The sequence below is a fragment of the Chlorocebus sabaeus genome, chromosome 8 (assembly GCF_047675955.1).
Source record: "Chlorocebus sabaeus isolate Y175 chromosome 8, mChlSab1.0.hap1, whole genome shotgun sequence".
Classification (NCBI taxonomy): Eukaryota; Metazoa; Chordata; class Mammalia; order Primates; family Cercopithecidae; genus Chlorocebus; species Chlorocebus sabaeus.
Genome location: NC_132911.1, coordinates 80,668,208 through 80,686,624, shown reverse-complemented (window position 1 = coordinate 80,686,624; position 18,417 = coordinate 80,668,208). Strand labels below are relative to the sequence as shown.

At 35.8% G+C, this 18,417-nt stretch overlaps 1 protein-coding gene across 1 annotated transcript in view; it reads right to left on the bottom strand.

Annotated features, from left to right (window-relative positions):
- Nucleotides 1-18,417, bottom strand: part of ZFHX4 (zinc finger homeobox 4) — a 188,888-nt gene that overhangs the window by 143,144 nt on the left and 27,327 nt on the right.

Below are 18,417 nucleotides of genomic sequence, written 5' to 3'. Positions count from 1 at the left end.
CCAAATCATGCAGCTGTTTCATTAATCTAACTTTTTCACTCTGTGGGGAGGGGTCTTGATTTGTTTATGTCTTTTGTGAAACATAAGCTGTATTGCCAATGGAACTCAGATACAGTTTGGCACAGGCATTTTATACTAGATTCATATTTTGAAGCATAGCTCTTGTGGCCAGTACAGAACCACTAGACTATTTCAACTTGATCTGCAGAAGTGGTAGTTCTTTATGAAATAGACAAAGATTCAGTTTTTAACTTACAAGTAGTTAAATACAATGACTTTTCAGAGTAAAGTATTATGACAATGTACATTGTGTTGATCATAAGATTGTGTACATATTTATTTGCTTGTTTGTAGCACTGATTGTCAAGGTAGCTGCCAATGCATCTGTATTAGATATTGTATTTGGGAGAAAAGTAGGGGTTATCATTTAAAGAAAATTGTCAAATTATAGAACCTACAATACAGAGTTCCCTTTCATACACAGGATGAAGAGCTATACATACATATATACACACATCAATATCTGCACATACACACACCCCCATATACCTGTACACACACATTTATATCCAAATCTACAGAGACAGAGAGAAAATATGTGCTGTTATGAAGTGAAACTCCCAAAACAAACCTCAGAATCTGCCTTCCTAGAACAGCAAGGAAATGAAAAACTGAAGAATCATTACAGTGAGTTACAAATGAGCGTGTAACCCAGTGGGCCTGTGGATGTTGGCTCTCCTGAGACCTATAAGATTCCTGTTCAGAAAATAGACTATATATCTGCTGCCTGGGGATATCTTCATGTACAAAGGAAGTGGATTTCTGCAACCATGATGAGGCAAAGCATGATTCCAAAAATTTACCAAAAAGATATTCTTACAACATTTGATACAGAAGCTTTGGGTATTTTAAACCAGGTTCTCGACTTGGAATATGGTTTCTTGGCCCAACGGTTCACTAAAGTGCCAGACCTTCAACTAAAGAATGGCTCTTTTGTACAGAAAGGGTTTCTTTGAAAAGGCTTGCCATTTTTCCTACTGCAATGAGATTTTTGTATATCAAAACATGTCAGACTCTTGTCCTAAGAGGCAAAACAATGTGAAAGACAGGGTAATACCATCAATGACTTACTTGGAAAGAGTGTGCAGCATCGGCAGACCCTAGAAAAATCCTAGCCTGTCATAGGAGAGGATTCACAGAGAAGAGCAGGAGATGCATTTTCTCTCTTCTGAAGATGAGAGGAACAGATGCTAATGGAGCTAAGATTATCATAATCATCATGTTCACCATCTTCTCTTGGAGCCTTAAGATCTACAAGCAACCTTCAAAATTTTCTAGTCCTCTGGTCCCCCAATTTGACTGATTATCACTATCATGACCTTGGAATCAGGATGTTATAAAATTTACAACAGGTTCATCTCCTTCAACCTTCGCTATTATATTCAGTACAGGTTTGCCAACTGGATATACAGCCATTTCTAGAATGCCTTTTCACATAATCCTTTCATGACTCCAAAAAGTTTGAAAAGTTCTTTCTTTCTGATAAAAATCTCAGTGGTAAATGTTTTTTTGGGGTTTTTGTTTTGTTTTCTATACCTGATAGCCAATATCAGGTAGAGTCCATTCATTTCAGCCCTGGCTACCTTTCTAACTGCTTCAATACATGATCCCATTTCAAACTCTTCACTTTCCCCCAAGATTAGAGGAAGAGTTCCATGTATACAAATTGAAAGGTACTGATGACACAAATGTTCCACATCAAAAGTACAAATCATATTACCTATTTACACTAAGTAATCATTTCCTTGTTTAATAAGTGATTATATGTTGAATGCTTTACTGTCTCCTCCACTAAACCACAGACTCCCCCAGAGCAAAGCCTATGTCCATCTTGCTTGACACCATATTCTTATTTCCTAGCATAGAGCCTGGGAGATGGGCACTCAATGAATGAATAAATGAAATGAGTAATCAAATAAGTTAAAAAAAAAAAAAAAGTAAGGGAATTAAGAGATATTTAGTTATTTTTCTCTATATAATTTTTACTCTACTTCCTGTTTATAAGAAAAACAAATAAACATATATTATTCATGGATTAAACAAAACAATGGAAAACCAGCAACATGATATGTGTAACTACATCAGTAATTTAAGATGAGATACGAGTTAAAGCCCAGCATAATTTCAGCTCTTAGAACCACAGAAGTGATTAAGTTTGGACTAGATCTCAAAGAGCATTACGTGAATGCTAATCTTCTAATTCTTTTTTTTTTTTTAAAGGTTTCAAGTTCAATAGTCACACTCTCTCCAAATACAAAAAGCAGTTACAATTCAACTGAACACAGAAGCTTGTGTGCAGTTATGGGGAACTGGGGCATCGTATAAAACGTCGGGTTAAAGATGATTCTGTGGTTTGGTTTTGTTGTGTTTTGTTTTTGTGGCTCTTCTTCAATCACCTGAACTCAGGAAAGAAATGCTTATCTTGATGAAATATCAACAGCCGACCCACAGTAAAAACAGACAAATTCTAAAAATTAAAAAAAGCGCATAATTACCAAAAAAATATGTTACTGCTTCCTCCCTTCCCATTTTGCTTTTTAAACTTTTTTTTTTTTAAGTTTTGATTGTTTTTTTTTTTTTTAAATCCTGAAAAGTAAACAGTAAAACAGCTCCTGGGAGAATTTACAACCAACTGCATGAGGGTCTGGGAAGCTGAGGGGTTGGAGCAGGGTTGGGAGAGTGAAGAGGAAGGGATTCTCCCCTCAGTCACTGTAGCCTCACTGTATGACCAAGGGAGGCGGGGATTATTTAGTCAAAAAGGAAGAAGGTAGGAAGAACAGGAAGTGGAAGGTTGGGGAGGTGGGGACAAACGGAAAATAAAAAGTCATTGTTGCCTGTTTGAATCCAGAGAAAAATGCCTGGCCCTATGGAGGGGAAGGAAGCCCCTCGGAGGGGAGGCAGTGGGCTGGAGGGAGGCAGTCCTGGGATGACCCCATCCCGAGCACCACGGGATCTGGCGGGGGCAGTGGAGGGGCAGAGGCAGGCGCTAGTGGAGGAAGCCGGCAGGGGCCTCTGGGAGCCTCTGGGTCACACTGTCTAATCTTCTAATTCTAATGGTAACTCAGAGCCCATTTTATAGATGAAAAAATTGTTGTATCATCCCAAAGGCAAAAGGAAAGTAATGCCAGATACAGAAACTTTACACATTCATTTTTCAGCTGTGAGCATCACTTACTACTGCTCATTTGCAAATTCTCACTTGGCTAACTTGAAAACTGGTATTTAAAAGTGTAATACACAGTTCCTTTTCTGTGGGAAAACTTCTAAGAAAGAAGGTATATTGAAGTTAAAGCATAAAAGAATACACAAATAGTTATTTTCTATGAGCTATATTCACTGCTTTCAAGTTGATGAGTATGGCTACATTCCTCTTCAAAGCAAATTTCAATTGAAGGCCAATTGGTGAGATAAAGTTAAGAATGGCTTTTCAGGAATGACAAGTCCTATATATAATAGTGTAACTAAGTACACTTACAGAAATTTAAAAATAAAGTACTTTACCAATAATAAAAAAGCAGAAGTTATCTCCAAGTACAAAACGCAACGCCAATAGAGTGGATGTACTGACAAGACATGAGTAATATTTTCCACACATAAGGAAAGGATTCATCTCAGAATCCTTTTTTTTTTTTTTTAAAGCTATTTTTGAATCTCAATTAAGATCTACAGAACTCAGTGGAGTGTTTTTTCTCCATTTACTAATATATTAACTAAGGTACAGAAATGCTTGCAAAAAAAAAAAAAAAAAACACACACACACATATAAAAAGTGAGTCAGTTGGACACCTTAAGATAGAAAATGCCTAACCTTGTTTTAAACTTTTCTTGAGTTACAGAGAGATATAGGCAGGTGTTTGTGCATATTTTTCACTCTCTTTCTCTGAGACATTCCCCTATTCCCTCCCACCATGTTCCATCCCCAGTATGTTAATAATGGGAGGATATCAAACATTGATACCCACCTCATTAAAGCTTATTAAGCTCATCAAGTGTTCATAGACATAAATACTGAAAATAGGCAGTCCATCTTTCAGTTTTACTGTGGTACAGACTCAAGAAAGCTGATGCCGAGAATCTTTTAGCGTGTGATGTAGTATAGGAGCTTATCATGTTTTATTGCATAATTTCCCCTTAACTCATTTTAATGGTAAAACAGAAAGAAAACGTTACACAATGATAATGTTCTGACAATAGGAATATTGGCAGCCCTTGCCTAATCTCATCATACCCAGGTCAACGAGCCACATGAAGATCTCCAGAAACTGAAAACTTCAAGAAACATTAGTAACTGTTTGAAACAAATAAGATTAGGCCTGAAATAGCTATATATAAAATAGTAAGACTTTTTACATCAATTATTACATCAGACATGAGAAAGAGGCATATTCATACTCTTATAAAAAGAAAAAAAATCCTGTCCGTTAGCAAGAAAAGTACCAAGAAATATTTTGGTTCATCCATATACTTACTATTATGAAAACATAAAAGTCATACATACAGTCACAAACATCACATAGGTGGAGAGGTGGTGGCGAAAGAGAGAGAAGATTCCAATTATACTGTTACTGTACATTACATTTCAACAATGTGACAACATCTTTACTGGTATGGAAACACAGAGACACTCTATCAAATTTCTACAAAGCAGAAATCTAATTTTTCCCCAAATACCACAAGAAATCTAAATATTAATTCTCTAAATTATACAAATAATTAAACACTACAAAAATGTGTTATATAAAGCACTAAAAATGTCCTCACAAACTTCTGGAATTCAGGAAAGCTGTGAACAAGGACAACTTATAAGAAAAAATAAAGCACAGAGAAAAAGTATAAGGTATTTGCTTCTTAAAACTGGTGAACTTCTTGAGGACAGGAATAAGCTCTCCAGTTTTTCCGTTTGTGTCTGTCTCATTTGCTTGGGGCCCAGAAGAGGGTGTTTTTAATCAATGAGGATAAATAAGCCTCTCTGTGTTACTAGAACATGAAACAAAATGTACTTCAGTTGATTTAAGCTGTCATAAATGTACCAAGTTTTTCATTCCTACAAATACGGCGAATACAATTTGTAGGTGTTTTTCAAAGAACATAGTATGAATCAAATAAATTATTCACATTCAGACTTTATAAAGAACTCAAGCCTATATACTGTTATGAGTGATTTTTCTAATTTGCCAGCCCTCACTTCTCCTCCTTCAAAAGATTCTAAATCTTTACCCTTCTCATCATTCATTCTTTTCTTCCTGCCTCAGGGGATACATGTCCTCCTCAAAGACCAACTATTACAGTTGCACCTGTATTCCCATCTCCTCTGCCACAAACAAGGCCTTCCCTTCCAGGTATCCCCTCTCGAGGCAATATCTTCACTGTAATAAGGTATCCTATTTAACAACGTGGGTGCTGGAACCAGACAGTCTGAGTTCAAGTCCTGACTCAGCTATCACTGTTACTACTAGCTATGTGACCTTATATAAATTAAGATTTCATTGCTTTAGTTTCCTCATCTTCAAAATGGGCATAATAATAGTAGCTAAACTAATAAGATCGCTGTGAGAATTAAATAACTATATGTATTTAAAGAACTTAGGATATTATCATGACACCAAATAAGTGCTCAACATATGCTACTATCAATTTTCTTAACTGAGCTAGTCAGCCAGAGAAGAACAGAAGATGGATAAGAGACATTGAGAGAATGATAAAAATGTGAAGTATTCTTTAAAGGACAGGGGAAAAGGAACAAACCAGGCAAAAATTAAGAACAGATGACAGTAATGTGAATCTAGTTAATATTATTGACTGTCAATCCAGCTGTTTCACTGCTAGGTATATACCCCAAGAGAAAAGAAAGTATATGTCCACACAAAACCTTGTATACGAATGTTCATAGCATCATTTTCCATAATAGACAACAAGTGGAAATGACCCAAATATCCAACAATTGATGGGGTATAAATAAAATGTACTATACCTATGCAATGGAAATTTGGTAATTAAAAGGAATGAAGTGCTGATACATGCTACCGCACAGAAGAACCTTAAAAACATTATGCTAAGTGAAAGAAGCTAGTCACAAAGGACCCCATATACTATAATTCCATCTATATGAAATGTCCAGAACAGGCAAATCTATAGAGACGGAAAGCAATTAGTGATTGCCTAGGGCCGGGGGAGGGAGGATTGGGGATAAGGGTGGGAAGCTAAAACAGTACAGGATTTCTTCTTGGGATGATGAAAATATTCTAAAATCAATTGTGGTGATGGTTGCATAATTCTGTAGAAATTATAAAAATCATTGAATTGTATCCTTTAAATGGATTAGTTGAATGGCATATGAATTATATCTCAATAGAGTTGTTGCAAATAAAATATGAAGTGGAGATAAAAGCAGACGACAATGGTCTCAAGATTCACTGCACTGTCAACATGGTAGATTTTGTAGCGTATCACTTCAGTCCCTTCTCTTTCTAATGCAGAACTGCTTTCTTAAAACTTTCAGTCACATTTTCCTATAGAACTGCAAACTTCAATATTGGGATTGCTGTCTTATTTCATCATTTCCCCACTATGGACATCTCACTGTTGGTCCGATTAAGAAGATACTTGTTTGGGTTACCTAATACTCTGAATTTCAAGGATGTCTCTAAGTCTAAGAATCTTGTGGTATCTATTATGCCTTTAAGACCAAATAAAAGAGCAGAGTGTTAATTAGGTATATATTAATTTCAGAAGCACTTTATTTTTAAAATATTTTTAAAAAATACTTAGTGCTAAAGCCTTTGCAAAGCGTATCTACTCCAAGGTTGGGAGTAGGACCTGCCTTTTGTAGGAGAAAAAAAAAAAAAAAAAAAAAAAAAAAAAAACACACACAGGCTTACTGTGCTCTCACAGTTAGCAAGGCTATTTGCTTTTTGGAGAAGCTATCACTTTTAGCAAATCATATCCTGTTCTCTGATCCTTTGATTAGTCATGTGTGCATACAGAACTGATTTCAGTGCTTCTTGACGAGTCTTGCACAACATCATCAAAGGTTTATTATCTCTAGGAACTGAGCACACTTACAATGGGCAGGAAGAGATTTCTGTGATCTACTTTAAAACAAAATACAGGGCATTAATGATTAACCCGTAATCTTCATCAATTTTAATACATTTTCATATATTCTATTCTCATTCTTCTCTCTCTCCCTCTCTCTTACACACACACACACACACACACACACAAAAATTCATTCCAAGGAAGTTTGTACAAAAAAAATACAATAGGTCTCCTTGGATATATATGGAAAACATCATTGAGGTACTGGCATTTGGCCTTTTTTTATTACTTAATACAAGAGATCTGAACAGATCCATGTTCTACGTTCATTGAAAGAATTAAATTGTTCACTTTTTGGAAAAGTGTGTGCGTTTGTGTGTAATCAATTTCAATGTACTTCTTCTTAATTAATGATTTGCCAAGAAATTATCAAGCTGCTGTAATTAAGGGGATAGCCATAATTGAGTGACCTGGTACACGGAACAGAAACTTACCACTAAATATTATACCAGACATTTAAAGCATACGTCTAAGGACATGGGGAAAAAAGTGAGCAATAGGATAATCAGGAAGAGCTTGTCTCATTTTGTGACTTAAAGAGAGTACTTCTACCTTCATGTTAAGAATTGATGCTTTAAAAATTAAACAGCTCTTCAAAAATCTCATTTTAGTTTTTCTAATATTTACAGAATTAAGAGAGTCAAGACTATTTTCCTCTGAAAAAAAAGTTATTTGTAAATTCCCCTTGCACCTATTTTTAAGGAATTCAGTTATAAAACTGGGGAGTATCTTCTCAGGAAATACTCATCATGGAAAAATTTGGTACTTCTATTCCATCCAAATGTGTGGGTTTATTGAATTACCTAATTTTCTAATAAAAATCAAAAACCAAAAAATAATACACCAGAATTTGCCTTTAGACACATTACTTCTCAAAAGATATCACAGGGTTTCTGTTTAAAAAATAGTGATATTTGGCTTCACAGAGTAAACAAGAGAGAATTTTCTCCCTTTGTCGTGTGATGTAAATTCATTAAATAAAATAAATTCTAAAAGGCAAATTCTGGTTTTATATAATTCCCAGTTTAGCATGTCAGTCTTTTTCAAAAAAACACTATTTGGTTTAAAAATTGAGAATTATTTTCCTCCTTCTCCATTACTGATACCGCCTACACGGTTACTCAGTAGTAAGTACCGAATATATGTTGAGTTGAAAGGAGATGTCTTATAAATTGACTGTCCTTCAGAGGTGTCAGCAATTAGACTTGCTACCTGATTTTTCGCAATTGAACAATGAATGACTTTAGACCCTAAGGATATATGCTAGTGCTATTCTCAGGCCTGCCAAACGAATAGTTAGAAATATTTTAAGTCTTTTAAAAATACTGCACACTACAGTTATCAAAATATTCTCACAGGCTGGATGCAGTGGCACATGCCTGTGATCCCAGCACTATGGGAGGCTGAGTGGGGGTGGATTGCTTGAGCCCAGGAGTTCGAGACCTGCCTGGGCAACATGGTGAAACCTCGTTTCTCAAAAACCACAAAAATTAGCCCAGGGTGGTGGCACCTGCCAGTAATCTTAGCTACTTGGGAGTCTGAGGTAGGGGAATCACCTGAGCTCAGGAGGTCAAGGCTGCAGTGAGCAGTGATCATGCCACCGAAATCTAGCCTGGGTGACAGAGCAAGACCGTATCTCAAAAAAAAAAGAAAAAAAAAAAAATTCCTGACATGTTTTACACACACCAGCCGTAGTTATTGGAAGTTTCCATGCAGTTAACAATTCTGTGATGCCAAGCTATGACTATTCTTACTTTCCAGTAAATGAACATTTCCTTAATAGATGTAGTCAACTGCAGCAATGTCAGTGACTGACAATTTTCTGCAAGATCAGGTAGCCAGATTCAGGGAGGTGAGATTTCTCCAAGCATCTCTAAGTCCAGTTAATCTAAGTAGTTCTGTCAAGACTTTGGGCTTTACATTGAAATCATTAGCAGAATTTTCAGGAGGAGAGAGGAAAGGAGTGTATTATCAACATATGATGGAGAGAGAATCTCTCAAGTCTTGTAACTAAAATGGATCAAAGTAAGACGTAAAAGATAAAATTAAGATAATAATAATAATAATTCAAAACAAGATCTTTTTTTTTTTTTTAAATCCTAAGAAGTAGCAAGTGAATACAACTTCCTCCAGTAGTGGTAAGGAAACCAGGAAAAGGAGAAAGAGACTCAGGTTCTAGGCAGTGAGTAGATTGTGCTTTAGTTGTTCTTGTGTAGTAAGCTAAATGCTTAGGGAGGCACATTCCCTCTTTCAGGTCAGCAGGGTACCATTTAGTACATTACTGCTGAAGTACCCTGATGACCTGAATGAATTAATGCAGCTTCCAAAGGTGCTTAACTTGCAAGCACTGAGAGCTCAGGCACTAGAAGTGATAAATATTCTATTAGTTCTTTCTATTTAATATACCAAATACCCAAACATGCCAATAAAAGGAAGACTTTTAAAGTGAAAAATCTCTGTCATCGCAGGACACACAGCAGCTAATAATTTTAACAACAGTTTCCCCTTCCTGTTCATCGGTGACCCAGTGGATTTAAGTTCATCATCTCAGTAGACTGCATTCACGTACACAAACCTACCAGCCAGCTCTTACTGCATCGGCAATACCTTTAAGAAAATCTGCTAGCTTGAAGAAGTGAAAGTGGGCTACTTTCCCACAACCTGTTCTTCCTATCCTCAAATATAGAAGTTTTCTTAATTAAAAAAACCTTTTTAATGTGGGCTAGGGGCATGAGCTGAAAAGAGGCCAAGGTCAGAATTCCAGCTCAGCCTCTTACTATCTATAAGGACTCAAGCAAGGTGTTTTTCTCTGAATCTGTTTCCTCATATGTCAGAATATAACAATAGCATATAGCTATTATGAAAAGTATGTGAGATAATGTACATAAAGAATTTAACTTACATGATTATTGTCACTGTATCTTCTCTCCAAAAAGATAATGCCATTGTAAAAGGGAAAAAATAGGTAAGTCAATTATCAATATGGTTTCACTGTTGACAGATTATCTGGCATCAGGAGAGATTTTTTTGGAAAATTCCTCTGAATAGCCCATAAATTATATATAGGCAGTAAATTGCCAACGGTATCGATAAATGAGGCTCTTCTTGCAACAGGACATGTAATCATAGACTATAAATCATTATTTTAAAGCTTTAAAAGCTTTCCTCCCAAACTGGAGTTAACTGTTACAGTTGGATTTATCAATAGATCATTTCTTCCCACACTCAGCCCTGTATTCCAATAATTTTATTAGCAGATATAGAGGAACAAATATTTATTCAACCATAATCTTCCTCTGCACTACTCCTTAAAAATTGCTTGATGGACAAACAGAGTCCTAACACTAACTCTTTAAGCAACAGGAAAGAGAAATGGATATTTTATGCTAGTACTTCCAATGAAATAAAGTCTGTAGGAAATTCTAAGTCAAAAGAATATGGTCTCCATACATTTTTATATTTACATATGCACATTTAATATATGTAAGTTCAAGATTACAAAATTTCCTTAAAGATAAGGAAAATAAAATGTTAATAAAATGATGTAAAACCAAGTGAAATAAAATGCGGTCATAACAACAACTGCTGTATGTGATAATAACACTGTAACTGGTCATTACAATAATGTATCTTTAAGCAGCACTCTCATTGACCTTATTGTAGGTTGAATTTACAGAGATTTCCCAAGAGTTATACTACATTTTTATCCTGGTTATTTAAAGGGGTGGATGGGTAGTTGTAATTAGACACATTTTGCATTCTTTTTTTTTTTTTTTTTTTTTTTTTGAGACGAAGTCTTGTTCTGTTACCGAGGCTGGAGTGCAGTGGTGCGATCTCGGCTCACTGCAACCTCTGCCTCCCAGGTTCAAGCAATTCTCCTGCCTCAGCCTCCCGAGTAGCTGGGACTAAAAGCGTGCACCACCATGCCTGGTTGAGTTTTGTATTTTTACTACAGTCAGGGTTTCATCATGCTGGACAGGCTGGTCTCAAACTCCTGACCTCATGATCCAACTGTCTCAGCCTCTCAAAGTGCTGGGATTACAGTCGTGAGCCACCGAGCCTGGCCTGCATTCTTTATTATGTAGTTTTCTTCTTCATATTCTAGGAGATGCACTAGTAGCATCATCCTCATGTTTGAAAACTACATACATGTCCCAATTAGTAGAAAAGCTCTATCCTGCCCTCAAGTTCCCACTATAATCCTTGTCTAAAACTGATCAATGAAGTCTTGCTATGCAATAGGGCAATAAGAATAAGCCAAGATACAGAAGTGACATTATACTACATCTACTGGTGACTCAAAAGACCACTCACAGGCAGCCCTTTGACTAAACATTGCTGAAAAAAAATGCATGGAAACTTTTGATAACTAGGTCCATAGATTTAACTCCGAACAACTTTAATGTCCCTGACATCTAATTACCAAATCTAACCCATTATATTGGTGAGCAGAATGAGTTAGGAAGTATCACCTTAGAAAACTCTTTGTCTCTGAGCAGCACTTAGAAAGGTGGCTTATATTCCATCATGTCAATGGGACACAGACACCATACCAGACACTTCAAAACCTTTCACATAGTAAGTGTTCAATAAGTGCTTCTATATTTACCAGAAGTAAAAATTGAGATATTGTTTTTGTATTCTGCAAACAGAATGGTGGCCTTTGTGCCTGTTATACTAATTGCCATCCTCTTGGGTTATAGAATCTGTGAAGGTGTTTCCTCATGGTTATTGGTGGCTGTGCCTTCATGCCTGTCCTTCACTTTTCGAACAAATCAAATCCTCCTATACACTCTCCCGGAATAGGCTGATAATTTGGGGGGCAGGAAGAAAGCACCTTTTAAGGCTTGAATTAGCTGAATAATGAACAAATCTCCACATCTAATTGAATTCAACCTGAGCAGAGATACAGACTCAAGGCAAACTTCGTAAAAACATTTCCAGCAAAGCTCAGGAAGGCCAGATGTTCTGGAAGCAGAACCATGGTCATTATACACACGCCAGCTCCTCCTCACTCCACCCAGGGCCAAGACCCTTTCAGCAGTGTGAGGCCTGCTTAACATATGACTTTGACTGCATTATGGCATGGCATCCCAGCACCCACTTGAACATTTCAGCAATTTTAAACAAGCTCCAATGATGGGGACTATTACATTTAAGCCACAGAAACACACAGGGAGAGCACATTAATTATGAGAGAACACCTTTGTCTGCATTACCTAAATGACCTTAGGGTGGGTGACAAATGAGCAACTTAGCACTTTTGATTAAGTCATACCTGCACTTCACATAAAATAGAATGAACACAAGTTACACAAAAAATGCAATGTGAATCATAAAGTATGAGTTGACATGAATGGGGGTGCCAAATTGTTGACTCTGTTTCTGAGGTGTGGTGTGTTGGTGGTGGCGGTGGTGGTGTGTGTGTGTGTGTGTGTGTTCAGGAGTAAATGAAGAAAGCTCTTAAGGAGGGCCACTGCCCTCCCTAACCCCAGTCCCTGACATAATCACTCCATTCCACACAAACATTAGAAATTCCTCCAGTTCAGGCAGTTCCTTTTTAAAAAATGCATGCTGAAAAAGACTTCTAAGTCAATTACACCTTTGGATGCACGACTCAGCTTTTATAAAAAGGCTTCATTCCCCTTAATTAAAGGAACGCTAGTTTTCTGTGGGGAATTAGGTAATCTTGCAACATGGAATATTTCCATGAAGAGAAGACCTAGGTGGGGAAAAGTAGTAAGGATTTCAGGAAAACAGAAAAGAGCATAACAGTATATTCCTGATGTGTAGGCAGATGGTGGCATTGGTTAAGAAAAGACACACAGAAAATAGAGTAGGAGGGTTCTAATGACACACTTTGCTCTCTTTAAATTTTGTCTGGGCTTGATAACAATCTCACACAATAAAAGTCATTTTATCTATCCTGACATGGATGTAGTAAGTTGCTAATGCCTGGTCTAAGTCAATCTTCCTAGGGATTGATATCTATCTATCTGTCTATCTATCTATCTATCTATCTATCTATCTATCTATCTATCTTTCTATCTATCTCTCTGTCCTTCGATTGACAGATTTTTGGTCATTTTTCTTTTCTGGTACGGTACAAAGAAGGTTCTCAGCTCACAATGTAATATATTACTAGACATGTGAATGCAGTGAGAAAGTCCATATTTGTGCTGAAGTAGCCATGTTATAACACATAGCTGTGCTTCAGCAAAAGTCAAGCTTAAAAACAGAAGTAGATGTAGTTGATATGGCTGGCCAATTGCATTTGTTCTGAAAACACCAGAGATTTATTAGTTGCTATTAGCAAACCAACTCCTCTTTATTTAATACATATATTTAATAGTTATAAGCATTATGCAAGTATATACTATTCTACTGCAGAAACTGTTTTTTTCAATCTCTGCCCTATTTATATGAGAATACAATAGAATAATTTGAATTGTGATTAGTTTTTTTCAAAACAAATCCTGCAACTGGAATTAAATTTCACACTGCATTTCAACCTTGAAATGAACATAAATCTGAAACTAATACAAAAGTGCAAAAATTTCCATATTCAGGTTAATGTTTAGTAACAGAAAAGAATAACTTTTTGTTTATCTCTGAAAACAGCTTTTTTCATCTAAACAAATGACTAGAATAAGAGTAAGAAAAACTTGTTTTGGTTTCTTAGATACACACACATATTCCAATTTCTTTTCACACAATGACTTTTATGTAAATGTGTTCCACACAATCTCCTGACCTCCTTTACCATCACACTGGGACAATGACAGTTCAATAATTGAAATGGTACATATCTGGTATATTTGATTTTAAATTGCAAAGTTGGACTCTGGCCTATTGAAATGAAAATACCTGTGACTCTTCGTTAATTCAAACTGATCGGGCTATTATTTCCTACTAAGAAAAAAAAAAAAAAGCACAAAAAGGTAGGTGAACCTAATTATTCCATTTTTTAAATTTTCTTTACACATACTGTTCCCAATATGCCTCCTTGCATTCTCCTCTGTGGGCCTCCCTAACACCTTGATTGTAGTTTTTTTTTTTTTTTTTTTTTTTTTTTTTTGAGACGGAGTCTTGCTCTGTAGCCCGGGCTGGACTGCAGTGGCCGGATCTCAGCTCACTGCAAGCTCCGCCTCCCGGGTTTACGCCATTCTCCTGCCTCAGCCTCCGGAGTAGCTGGGACTACAGGCGCCCGCCACCTCGCCCGGCTAGTTTTTTGTATTTTTAGTAGAGATGGGGTTTCACCGTGTTCGCCAGGATGGTCTCGATCTCCTGACCTCGTGATCCGCCCGTCTCGGCCTCCCAAAGTGCTGGGATTACAGGCTTGAGCCACCGCGCCCGGCTTGATTGTAGTTTTTAACCAGGATTCCTTAATCCATAACATGGATAACGAGAAAAAAACAAAAAATGCTCCATGGGGGAATGTTACACCAAAAGTTACCTAGGACTAAATCCCAAGTGTGTTCCTTTGCTCACCATGGAGACAGGCAATTTGTTCACTGCTTTCAGTCAATTTGAAATCCAAATATGAAAAAGGCATTATGGAATTCAGACAGACTACTCTGCTTCGCTACTAGCAGATGCAGGAAGGAAAAAAAAGGTAGTATAATTAAGGCTTTGACTTTGAACAAGCAAAGCTGTGAACACCTCACTTATAAATACATATAATATTAAAAGAGCAGCCGAAGTACAGATGCAGCAAGAGTATTTCTGTGTCCTGTACCGAATGGTGGTGAGACCAATCAGCTGGCCAGAAGAGTCTTGGCCATACGGAGCCAAGAACAAACTAAACTGTAAATCCGAAATGTTGCCAGTTTCATTTGTTCTTCCTCAATTTGAACGTGTAGTGCTGTGGTTTTCATTATATCTTTTTACTAGACTCTTTAGAAAAAGTTGGAGATAATTTAAGGGGTAGACAAAATTACATTGCATTTTTTAAAAATAAAGTCTGGAAGTAAAGGAGTTTCTTTAATTTGTTCCTTAGTTTATTTGTTAATCTATCACTCATTCTACAAATATTTATTGAGAACCAATTATTTTATCAGTTGACTAAAATTTGTAAAGAATAGAAACATATGAAATTAGAATAATATAATTAAATCAAATAAATGGGCTAGCTGAAAAACCACTATTTTATACACACATACATATACTCACCTTGCAAGATTGATTGTAGCCAGCTACATATTTTGTATTTATTAATCTCACTTTGAATACATATTCAAACATTAAAAGTAAAGATTATGAGCAATCTTCAGTTTCATTTTATTGTTTTATTTTCCTAGAGCAATTTTGTTTCATCAATAAAATTTCTGGAGGAAAAGTCCAAATTTAATAGTGCTTAACACTTCAGAGAATCTCACTTGAAGACATGAGTAAGATTTTCTTAACAGTAACAAAATTGCTTTTAAAAAATTTCTAAGGAAAATAATGCTGCCAAAAATGAATATAGCTTTGTTTGTTTTTGCAGTCATCATTAGCAATAGGCATAAAGGTATTCTTTTTTTGAGTCCATATGGAAAGATCATCAACACATTCTGCCTCTGGGTTCTTTGCCAAAATACCATAACCCACAAGCCTTCTACCTTAAACATAAAAGGAAAGGTGTTGTTCTGGTCAAATAAAGATATAATTTTTACTAGCATACATCTAATGTTAAAGCTGCCTAAATCCTGCCAAATACATTAAAACGACATCTGTAAAACAGATTTTCATTAAATTGATCAGTTTCAAGTCAAGCAGCTAGGCAGATGATGCTTTTAAGCTAACCTTAACCTTTAACTTTTAACCTCCTTAACCTAGAAGAAGGACACATTTTTAGGTAATGCTCCTTCAGTTTGACAATGCAAGAGGTAAAGTGGCCTATTCAAATTGAAATGACACATCACCACATTTAGTGTTATGAATCAATATGTTGTCAATAACAAGACAAGCTGTTTTCTTGCAGCTCTGTATTTGTCTTATAACTGCTACTTGTCACTTCCTCTTAATGTTTAAATAATTCATGATGCAAAATGATGTAAATTAAACTCCTAATGAAAATGAATTTTATAGAGGAGATTACTGTCTAGTCATTAACTCTGAAACTATTTTAAGTCTAATTTTAATATTTTAGCCATCATTTCTTTTTCCAGGCTCAGGCCAATTTGTTAGTTTCTCATTTAAAAGCAATTAATGTTACTTATGAACCACTTTTATTTTGCCAACACAAGCCAACCAAGCTTGCTAATATCCTCATTACTGCACTTGAAAATCCTCTATGATTCACACAGTTTCTGAAATCGCTTTAGAAGTGGAATCCTCAACACAATGCTACTTGGAGTATTTTTCCAGTTACTAATAGAAATAATGAATGCTTATTATTTCTTTCTTGAAAGAAAATGCAAAAGAATTGTCTAATTGTCTAATTGTTCAATTGTCTGATACCAAGTCTCAATAGCTCAAAGATTTATCTCTTCAATCCTCCATAAATTCAAGATAAGTTTGTTCAAAGTTTGTTTGCTGATCATATTTAAACATTACACTGAACAAGAATACTTAGGTATTTAAGAGATAAGCAACTAAAGAAGAGTACATTTTTATATGATTTATAAGATTTTTAAGGAAAGAGTACACCTTTTGGTTGTGAGATCTGAAGCTCTCTCTGCTTTAAGGCCCTCTTTATACTCATGCTTTTATCTTAATTGGTTGCTACAAATTCAAAGACAACACCCAACTCTCCATGAAAAGGAACTTCAAGAGTAACTGCAGCACCAAGCAAATTGCCCTGAAGAGAATGAGGTGGTCAATCCCTGCTTATGGAATGAATGGATAAACTTCACACACACACACACACACACTCACACACACGCACACATACATTTAAATAATCATCAAGCAGTTAGATTAAATGTTTTCTGAAAAAGTAAACAATAACACCCTACCTTCCTTTAGGTCCCCACAAAAGATTAAAAAATAGAAAATTTATACATCTATATCTTCTATTCACAACATGTTAATTTAAAGTGTTAGAGGAGCTGCATGAATATAAACACAGTTCATGAATATTCTATATAGCTCCCAGGGTCTAAATCTATTATTTATACAAACTTAATGTTTGTTTTTCTCTCCTAGGTATTCTAAAAGTTTTAATAGGTCAGGTATCAACAGAAAAAAAGTAGACAATTGAACAGTTGTCAACTGTTGCTGCAAAACCTATGAATTATAATACAATTAATTCTTTATATTATATTTTCAATACTGTCAACTTAGAAGCTTTCCATCTCACATTAGGGCCTGCACTCCCTTCAAACTCTGGAACGTAACCCAAATCTAATGCTTTCATTATTGATCCACAGAGTGCCAATATCACAGGAACAGTGTTACAAATTCTCACACTGAGTCATTAGGATTTTATGCACAGTACATTTATCTAGAATTTGAACTCCAAGAAACAACCCAAACACATAGTACTAGACCAATCCAAATAAATAATTCCTTCACCTAATCGAAATAGCCACAATCTGCGCTTTTCCTGTGTGGTTATAATTTTAAATAGTGTTAGAACAGTCATAGGTTTGATAATCACTGGTTGACTCCTGGTAGTATAGTTATCACTGATTTCTAGTATAAATCAATAGATAACACTTGCAAAATGGATTTTGTAATCATATTTAGAGCTTGTTACAATGACTAATGGTTTGCAGTATTTTCTGAATTTTAATATCCTCTAGACAAAAAGAAGTTTTTAATAAGTTACCCAGTTATTCATCATAGTAATGAATGTGTTATATTTGTACATGAACCAAGACAATCAAGACAATCCAGTGAACAAACTGCAGAAAATAAATTAATCAGTAATTAGGGTTTAGAGAAAGTCAAGACAAGTTCTGTGATAAATGGTGTTCATCACTTGCACGTATTCATTACATCTGCATAGTTTTCCAAGTAAAGATAAAAGTATATTTGCCATTATATAAAGCATTGTATAAATAAGCATATTTATCTATACCACACTCATTTAGGGGAAAAATATTGATAGTCAGGAAGGCAGTCATGCAAAATAACAACAGAGTTTACTTTTAGAGACTTTCAAGGATGCTAAGGGACAGTGTGTTTACTCAGTACTACTGAGCACACACAGGAAAATAAACAAACATCATGTTTGGAGCGTCCTTGTTTGTCACCAAACAAAAGATTATGCATTCACAAGGTTGGGCACTGATTTTGTCTTCTGCTCCCTGTAACCATTTACATTTAGCCAAG